Raw genomic sequence first — 9,789 nt, forward strand, 5'->3', positions numbered from 1 at the left:
ATTTTTTTAACTCAGACATAAATTGGGGTAGAACCTCTATAGTCAAGTAGCGCATCTCTTGAGACAATTAAGCATACACGACAAGGAAAGAACCTTATGAAGAGACATCTATTAAGGAAACATTATCCCATTAATATAGTATTCTCATACTTAATAATTCTATGTTGTGGAGCAACAACCTAATTATTTTCCTATTGATTATCTGGATAAAGGGATTATTACTAGACACAATTAAAGCAGGTATTGCATCCATCATAACATAGTTCGCTACCAAACTATAGTCATCAAGTTAAGGAGTTGTTCATTGAATATAGGGTTAAAAGTGATGAACTAAATGGAATAGGTTTTTTTGGTCTACTTTTGAGTTTGTAAGTTGAAATTGAAGTCGTTACTTACTTTACTGGCCTTATTCTTAATTAAGTGGTAGTTGTGGTGTAATTATTACTTTAAATTTTCTATTGTTAAGAGTTTATATTCTTTGAAGAGGCATACAAAGAGTAAACTATTGAGTTGGGGGCAATATATTGTATAGTTGTAATTTGAAATTGTTCTTTGAAGTTTGGTGATGTTTTCCCAAAAATCACACTCACACTAGGTTATGATTTTTACTCATTAACCAAGTTGTTTTTAATGTTAAACATGTAATGATCTTTCGGATCATTTTCTCTTATTGCATTCATGTTGGCATTCAAAAAATTCTTATAGCAACCCCGGGTCACTTATGACTTGTAGATACTGACAAATCGGTCACCTTATCATTTCATTTGGTTTTATGCAAGTTACTATATTTATGAGTTTTTTTAAAATTTAATGGTTGACTTTAGTTAAAACTTTAGGTAGACGGCCCCAGAATGCAAGTTTGATGATTCTGTTAGCTCTGGAACACCGAGTTTAACCTAGAAGGACCTTTAGTGTGGATCTTTACCCCAACAACGCTGTCCATAGATCGAATTATTTCATGGATTGGATTTTAATTGACTATCTATAGTTCCATTGTGTTTTCTCGAGGTAGAATTCTTCAGACTTCCAAGGTCATTTTGAGCAACCTTGTGGCAATAGCTTAAAATGGAGTTTTTGTGTGAGACCCACTTTTCATCGAGAATACCTAGATTAAAAGTTTTGACATTTCACTTAAGTTTTAATTAAAAAACAAAGTCTCGCGGGGTAGCATAGTTTGTTTGTGTGTACGGGTTCCTGATAGAATCTTGAGTACGCCACGGGGGATTTTGAACTATGGAGAATCAACTGATCTGCAGAAGCTAATGCAACCTCTATTTACACGTCATATTTACACACCTCAGGCCACATATGTTGTGATTGATATGCTTGTGCCATGATTGCGTAGGGAAAAAACTTACCTTTCACATTCGTGTGTTAGACACCATGTTTGGGATACTTTGGAGGCTTGTCCTTCTACGATATCGAAGGTAATTTGACTAGTCTCTGTAACAAAGAACAACCATAATTTCAACTTAGTTACACATTTCAATTTCCTATTATTGGAGTTGTGGAGCTTTGTGTTGGTTAATTTTGTTATTATTGTCAGGATTTATTATGGTTTGTACTGGATTATGAGATAGGCATGGAAAGCTTGTTTCACACGTGATTTCCTTTTAGAAGGACTACCCAAGCCCTTTTGATGGTGGTTTTTATATCATTTTATTGCATGATTGCTTGTTGGGTTTTTCCGACCTTGAATTATACCCATTTCAGGGGCACAAGATTAGGACCCATTGAAGGAGTTAATTTTGGGATTTGTAGAAGACTCCTGAATTCATTTCTCTTTCTCAATCCCTATTTAGATTTAGATGCCCAATACATGTTCACTAGAATCTTACTCTAACCACTCTATAAATCGACACATTAACCTCAATAACTACTCTATCTCAGCCTAATTCAAGAACGAAAGAAAATTGTTGAATGCGTAATAAGAACATCAAAGCTTAAATTTTTGGAACAAATTTAAAGCTGGAATTAACATGGTTGGCGTGTGGGTGAACAAGCCCAACAATATGGAAGCTTACATACCTGAAAGAACCATCTTCTTGAAGAACTTAAAGAAAAATATAGGAAGATAGATGTAGTATTTCTTAATTTTTTTTAGCGTGGAATCTTTGGAGGGAATGCTAGGTTTTGATTTTTGAAAACTGATTTCTATACGTTTAGGGAAATTTAGATGACCTATGATGGGTTTTTAGGACTAAAATACCCCTAGAGAAATAAACAAAACGAGCTGGGAGTTTGAATTATTTTTGAGTGGGCGTGAGGTCCGTATTGGCTCTGCATCACGGAGCCATCGCGGACTGCTTCCAGGTTTGTGCGACGTTAGTAAATCCATCATAAATGTTTACTTAGAGCTCGGAATTGAGAAATCTCGGCGGCGTTGAAAAGAGAACTCGAAGGCTTTAATGTAATATCCTATGAATCTCCTAACTCATTCTGTACTAAAATTTATGAAGTTGACCTAAAACATAAGAAAACTTAGGAATAGCTTGAATGATTTTCTCTTTGGTTTCTATTGGAACTTAAGATTCTACATCTAGTGACCTTAACACTCAAAAAGTTCTGAATTCCTTGAAAAAAGTCTCACTCACTACAAAGAATGGTTTGAGTCTTGGTTCGAAAAACTTTCTAGGGTGTTACAATATCTTACCCTTGGGATCATTCGTCCTCGAATGACGACTGAGTTGGGTATAGAGCGGGGTTACTCTTACTAAGGTCTGAGTCTGATGGTCTACTCTTACTATATTCAAGCTTAAATCAAATCCGTAAGTTCGTATTCTATACCTCTCTATAGGAAATCTCATCCCAAGACTATTACTCCTTACCACCATATTCAAGCTTAACACTCTCAACAATTTCATGGAATCCTACTAGCTAAATCCTTAGGAACCAACTAAGGGCTCTCACTTAACTATTTCTCATAGTAAAATCTTATCCTCCCAATCACTTTGGAACTCTTTAATATATTGTTCTCAACACTTGACTTGCATGGACCTATTCTATATCTCTAACTGGTGCACATTCTCTTAATGCTCATTTTACTCTAGTGACGTAGCCACACTTCACTGCCCTTATATAAAAGTTAGGGTCTCTACTACTCGCATTCATTGCAATAACTATTTTAATTCCTCACCTATTCTATGTCAAGTCTACCATATCCAATCTCAAGACTAACGTCATCATCCTCATGTTGTCATTCTTTTGATCATGACACTTATCTCAAATTAAAGCCTTATGTTTATTACTAAACCTGAATATCAATATGATTGCTTGCTTACTATACTTAGACCTTAAAATTACTATGGCCATTTAGAAACACTGGTCTACTAGGACATCATGAAAATTCGTCAATCCTTACCTCTCCATTTGTATACTCGAAGTGCCATCACATTCAACTTCACAACTTAATTACTATTACTCACCTACCCAACATTATGTCTCAAATAACTCTATCATCCTCTGAATGTCACGAGGTTCTCCTTTAAAATTTTATAATCCTAGATTAAATCTATCACTTCATTAATACTGTTGCCCCTTCTATATATTCACCACTTATACTTGGTCATTACAAGTGCCGGCAAAATGAGCCCATATTTTGGTGACCCGCCCAAACTGCCCACATTTTAATGGATTGGGTGAGTGATTTTTCACATAGGTAAAATATGGGTTGACACACTATTTCACTCATAAAAGTATGGGTAAACTATGGGTAAAATATGGGTAAAGTATGAATTAACCAACTGAGTTACACTTCTAACTTTTATTCACTCAAAATTTATGATATCACTAAAATTAATGTATCTTCTCTTCCTTTTTATGTTATTCTACGAAACTAACTACTCTTCTCTCTAATTGAAAAGGTGAAGTCTTTGACCCTCCAAAAATATATAATTTAAATGTACATTTGTTTTGTTAATTATAATTACATTTTATTTTTTTATTTAATTTTATATTGGATAATCAATACTAGTGTAAAATACGCAAATCATGTATTACTATTGGCATTGCTTAGAGTGCATTAAGCATGTTTTAGTCCTAAAATTCAAATACACATTTACTTTTAAATTAAAAATATTTCATTTTGTTATTACATAAACTTATTTTATATTGAAAAGTTATAAGATTTTTTTATTTTTTATGATACAATTAAACTAGATGAAGCATGTTTAACATTTTCATCTAAAAAAGACTAAAATATCTTCTCTATATTGAATTCTTATGTAAAGTACTATTTATTCATGAAAATATGGGTAAACTAGTATTTTACCTGACCCGTTTATTACCCAACCCATTTTTACCCATACCAAATATGAACGAGTTGAATGATTACCCATTTTATGTTTACCCATTTTAAACCCGCCCACATTTGACCTAACCCGCCCATTTGCCACCTCTAGTCATTACTAACACAATGACCCATCATCATAACCCATTTCTAGTTAAGGTATACTCTAACTCATATTGACTTGCAACACTTATTCTACCTCCTATCATGCGTTCTTAACAACTTTTCACTTCTTATTATACCCATAAGGGAAAATTCTTCATTATTATCTTACTAGATGCATGACTATGATAAAATAGCTTGCCAAAACATCATCTCCCTTACTTATTACTAAAACTCTACATACTTCCCTCTAACTCTGGCTCTTTCACAGCTGCTCATGATCTAGTCATCCATACTATTACTTTGGGATGAAATTACTACCCAAGCTCTAGACATACTTCCTCATAAGGATCTCAGCTGAAACAGGGCTTAGACAAGAGAGTACAACTCCCTTTTAACTCAAATGCACGATTTATATGAATGCATCCATGAGGATCTTTACACCTTACTTTTCCACCACCTCTAGTATGATGGATAGTCAAATGAATCTTAGAACGCACGAGTTAGAGTACATCTGTATGACTTAGCCCTATTGCACGATTAAGAGTATGAAATAAGGGAAAACTTTTCTTTAATGTTTGTAGTACCCCGTTTATATAAGTGGGGCCCTCACAACCATAAACAAGATCCTACTTGACACGACTTCATAGACACACTAGGACACTTAAACTCTGTGCTCTGATACCAACTTTTTCACAATAGGAGTCTACACCCTGGACGTGTACGCCACTCAAGAACCATTGTTGGTTCCAAAGCAAACCCTCATCCTGGGTGACTACAAGCGGAAGACTAACTTAAGCATGCAAAAGTTTAAAATAGAATAAAATTCATGAAATTGAAATACAAAACTTTAACTCAAAAGAAAACTAAGAATAATATAATACATTCCATTCCCCATAAAATAGGCAACTTAAGTCTTTAAAACATTTACAGAAATATATTATTAATACAGAATCCTTAACTATACTAACTATCTATGAATACTTTAAATGACAATGATGGAAATGTAGAAAATATCCACGTCACCCTAACAACTTATATAAATGAAGGTAAATGAAATCCTCCAATAGCAAGGAGGCTTATCATAGCCAACTCGAAATCTCAGATGTATCAATAAAGCTCCTGTTGATGATCCTGAATACCTGTGTCTGCATCATGAGAAGATGCTCGCCAAATGGCTCAGTACGTAGGATGTACGAGCATGTAAGGGTAATTCTAAAACATACGTAAGCTTGAAATTGATAAAAATGGAAACATACTTACCTCTTTTCAAACATACTCAACTCACTCAAGGATACTCAAAACTACTAACTTACTCAACTCTGAAGTACTTAAGGATAAGATACTCAAGATTATATACTCAACTTAAAATTAGAATCTCGACTTCAAATCTCATCAAGTTTTTGTTAGATAAGTCAAGGTTTATAGTCATTTTGCACACTCTCTTGCTTTTTTCTCTTTTTGCCTCCTCGAAGGGAGAAGTTTGTTTACTTCTCTCTAGCTTGCTCTTCTAATCCCATCATCCGTTTGGATAAAACATCTACTTGCGCCACCAGTTTATCCCATTCGTATTTCTTTCGGGCTTCTTTGTTTGTTTTGACCATTTTATCAAGTAGTGTAACAACAACAGTGTAGGGTTGGTTCAACATTCCCCCTTCACAAAGGTGCTCATCTATTCTTCTATTTTTGGGTTTGAGACCTCGATAGAAACAATCCAGCAATGCCTTATCAGGCATTCCATGAGATGGGCATGTCTGCAATATTTCTTTGAACCTCAGCCACAATTTCGGAATTGTCTTCTCCCCTGCCTGTTTGAACATCAGTAAAGTGTCCCTGAGGTTCAATAACTTCAGGAGAGGATGATATGTGTGACATCCATAGTGCTCATCCTTTTTTCGTTTTCCTTCTTTATATTTCAAATAAGAAAAAACAAAACTAAAACTAAGTCAGCAAAACTTACTCTAAAATAACTACATTTTCACATGATCAATGACACTAGCATACACTATCAGTGTCTACGAATCGAAGTGAGTATAGTAACCCAACCAAGGTTTGGGTCGTGCCCCATGGGAGCAGTAGTGAAAATTGTAGCTAAACTAGAATTTTGTTCTAATTAGTAGTATTTTAAGAAATTATCAAATAAAAACAAGGTAAATTCAATTGGTGACACCGAAGTGTCAAATATAAAAAAAAAGGGGGGGGGGGTTATCACAAGTAGTAAAGATAACAAAAATAACAAAGGGGACTCAAGTATGAGGAGAAGTTCTTGGGGTGTGATCGCAATATATGTTGACATATATCAATGGCTACATGCTTTCGATAGGAAAATTTGAAAAATGACGGTAACTAGGCTAAGCTTTAAGTGAAAGTAACTCCCTTTTGAGCAATTTACCCCATATCAAATGGGTTCCTCTCGGACATCCACTCGTCTAATGAAGACCAGACTACGCCTTATACTCACCCTCTCTTTGATGAAGTGTTCTTTGATATAGGACTAGGGCTTACCTTCTCGGGCTGAGCCTCATATCGCCCCACTCCTTAGGACATTAATATAGCGGTCTTGTTTTCGCGACCTCTTTCTCGAGCAAGCCAAAAACATATGGGTGATTTTGTTTTTGAAACTATAAATCTATTGAATTAAACCACAACCACTGGGTGAAATCACCATTAAAATGCGTATAATCCTATCAGTAAGCAAGACCCAACAATAATATCAACACATATTTTCTAAATCACACCCCAAGAATGGGGATTTTTGACCATACATCAACCAATAATCAAGCACACCTAAAAATGATAAAGAAATCAAATAGTTATAAGAAATTAAACCATAATATGAGAAAAGGAAGAAGAATGGAGAAGATTCGCTTCCGATTTGAGGAAGAAGAACTTCTTTCTTCAAGTCTCCCATAAAATCGCCTCCAAACATGAGAGAAAATATCAAAAACCTAAATTCTAAAAGTGCAAATTGACAATTATGTACGCACCCTTAAAAATAATAACTAATGCTAGTATTTATAGTTTTCAAATTTAGTGTTGGCGAATTTTGTTTGACAAATTTAGTCGTGAATCGCCAAGAAGTTCGGCAATTAGCCCTTGTTCTTGTTCATCGCCAGTTGTGCTTTGATATCAGCGTATATGTGTCTGGATCATTGGGAGGAATAATTCTTCTTCACGGAACTATTGGCGAAGCACCACCAATCTTTTTCATCGCCTTTTGAATCCACTTCCTTCAGGCTTCGCTTGCTGGAACAAAGGGCGAAGTGTCTCTATTCGGCAGATCGCCAGGAGTGTTTGGCGATGCTCAGGCTTCAACTTCAGCTGGTTTTCAACCTTTTTGTTCCTGTTTTGCGCCTAAGTGTCCATGCTTACACTAAAACTCCAAATACCCAAAACTTAAGAGTTTTCATCAGATATTGAGATAAAATGAGCAATTGAGGACATTATTTACATTAAAATAAAGCCCTAAATGATTCCAATTTGTGAACTCATCACCATCAGATCAATAAAACTTTCCAAAAATAAAATTTAATTGGAATATATTTGGATGTGAAGGGTTATTTGATAGATGAAAGAGCATTATAAGTTTAAGAATTTTAATAGAGAATAGTTTTCTCAACTTTTGATGTCTCGATCCACTAGTCGCCGGAGTTCACTGAATTGGCTCAGTACAATATTCATAAAGAGATTTATGTAGCATTTACATGTAGAAGAGTCAGAAGACACCAATCACCATGAAGGTTTCATTATTTATATCATTACTACTCTCAAAACCATTTAAATATATCACCAAATTCACATCTCTATGGTTGACGACCGTTTGACATTTATAAACCAGTAAAGAACGGATGCAATCAAGCATGATAAAATAGAACAAGCATTACTGAAATACATAACACATTGATGACATCAATGTGTTATATAAAGTGCAAAGTGCAAATTAGAGATTCAAATCGAGAGCACAATAAAAGTCACTTAAATTTTCAAGATTTAGGTTCAAATAGTACATTCATCTACCAACACCATATTGTTTTTAAGATAGTTTAAGGGCATGCCAATCCAAATCTTATGCAATAAGATGTGACCATTTAGATAAAACAAGTCAATTTCACTACATAGACACATTGTTATACATGGATAAAAGTGTGAATGACATAATAAGCATAACTGAATCTATTTGACCCGCTTAACATGGCTTTGTTATTTGGCGGTGTTTTCTCCGTTTGTGCTGTCTTGTCTCTTTTATTGTTCTCATAAATTTTGAGTACTTAGAGTTACCATCTCCACCATGGTGCTTCTTGTCTTCTTCCTGCTGTTTCATGGCATCAACAGATCCATTATTGAAACAGCCACTGCTTCTTTGGTTTCTAGGTCGATATTGGGACCATAACTTTGCTACACTTTGACTGAAATCAACTCGTATCCTTTAATCATCAATTTTAGTATTATCCATCTTAAAATATTTTTGCTCACAGGACTCCTTGTCCTCAAGTGACTATTCCCATTCTTGTGATCTCTGATAATTTCAGCATATGTCATAGTTCCAAATCATGAGAATATTATATATCATGCTTCCTCTTCAGTTGACGGATTTAAATTACAAACAAAGAGCACATTGTTAGGGGTTTCATCTCAGCATCAGGATTGTCTCCTACACTTTCAAAAAATACTTCTCTAAAGTGTGCTTCCTTCTCTTCATGAACACCTAATTCCTCATCCTCTGGTATCCAATCATCCTCTAGTCGAACATCATCAATCTCATCTTTCGGCTTTCTTTCAGGTGAAGCATCTGGAATCAAGTCAGCTAACTGGAAAGGATCATTGAAAGGATCATACAATATGTAAGTGTTTGATTCGGACATTTTGATAAGGCTTTCCCTTGTCATCTATATAAGCTTAGTTTATCCTATTCAATGTGTCAAATCCTTCTGTAATCTCTCCAAAAACAGTGTGCTCCCCATCAAGGGAGTCGAGATCATTACATAACTTTATATAAAACTGAGAAGAATTTAGATTCTTCTCTCCAGTACTAGCGCTAGCCATCGCTACAGTTCCCCTCTTTGAATGCTTCAAGTCAGAATGAATCTCATCACCAATAAAATGAGCCTGATCATTGTATAAAAAATTTGTATATTGAATCCCCTCCCAACCCTGTTCCGGTTGGATCTCCCGTCTGCGTTGTGAAATCCTTTCGAACAGTTTGAAAGAGGCAATTATGGTAATACTTTATCTTGCATAACTTCAGAAAGCTTTTGCACGTTAAAGGGCATCGACCGGTGAACAAATCCTTTACGATGTACCACAAACTTGTCACAATCATCACCGACATAGCGGAGTATGATCGAGGATGATTTATTTGAAAGAAATAACAGAAGGAAGAGAGAGTATATATATATATA

The 9,789-nt window shown here is 35.0% G+C and overlaps 1 pseudogene; it reads right to left on the reverse strand.

Annotated features, from left to right (window-relative positions):
- Nucleotides 1-8,576: 8,576 nt before the first annotated feature.
- LOC107006279 lies at nucleotides 8,577-9,719 on the reverse strand (annotated as a pseudogene).
- Between the last annotated feature and the right edge of the window lie 70 nt (nucleotides 9,720-9,789).

The sequence above is a fragment of the Solanum pennellii genome, chromosome 12, assembly GCF_001406875.1.
Source record: "Solanum pennellii chromosome 12, SPENNV200".
Taxonomy (NCBI): Eukaryota; Viridiplantae; Streptophyta; class Magnoliopsida; order Solanales; family Solanaceae; genus Solanum; species Solanum pennellii.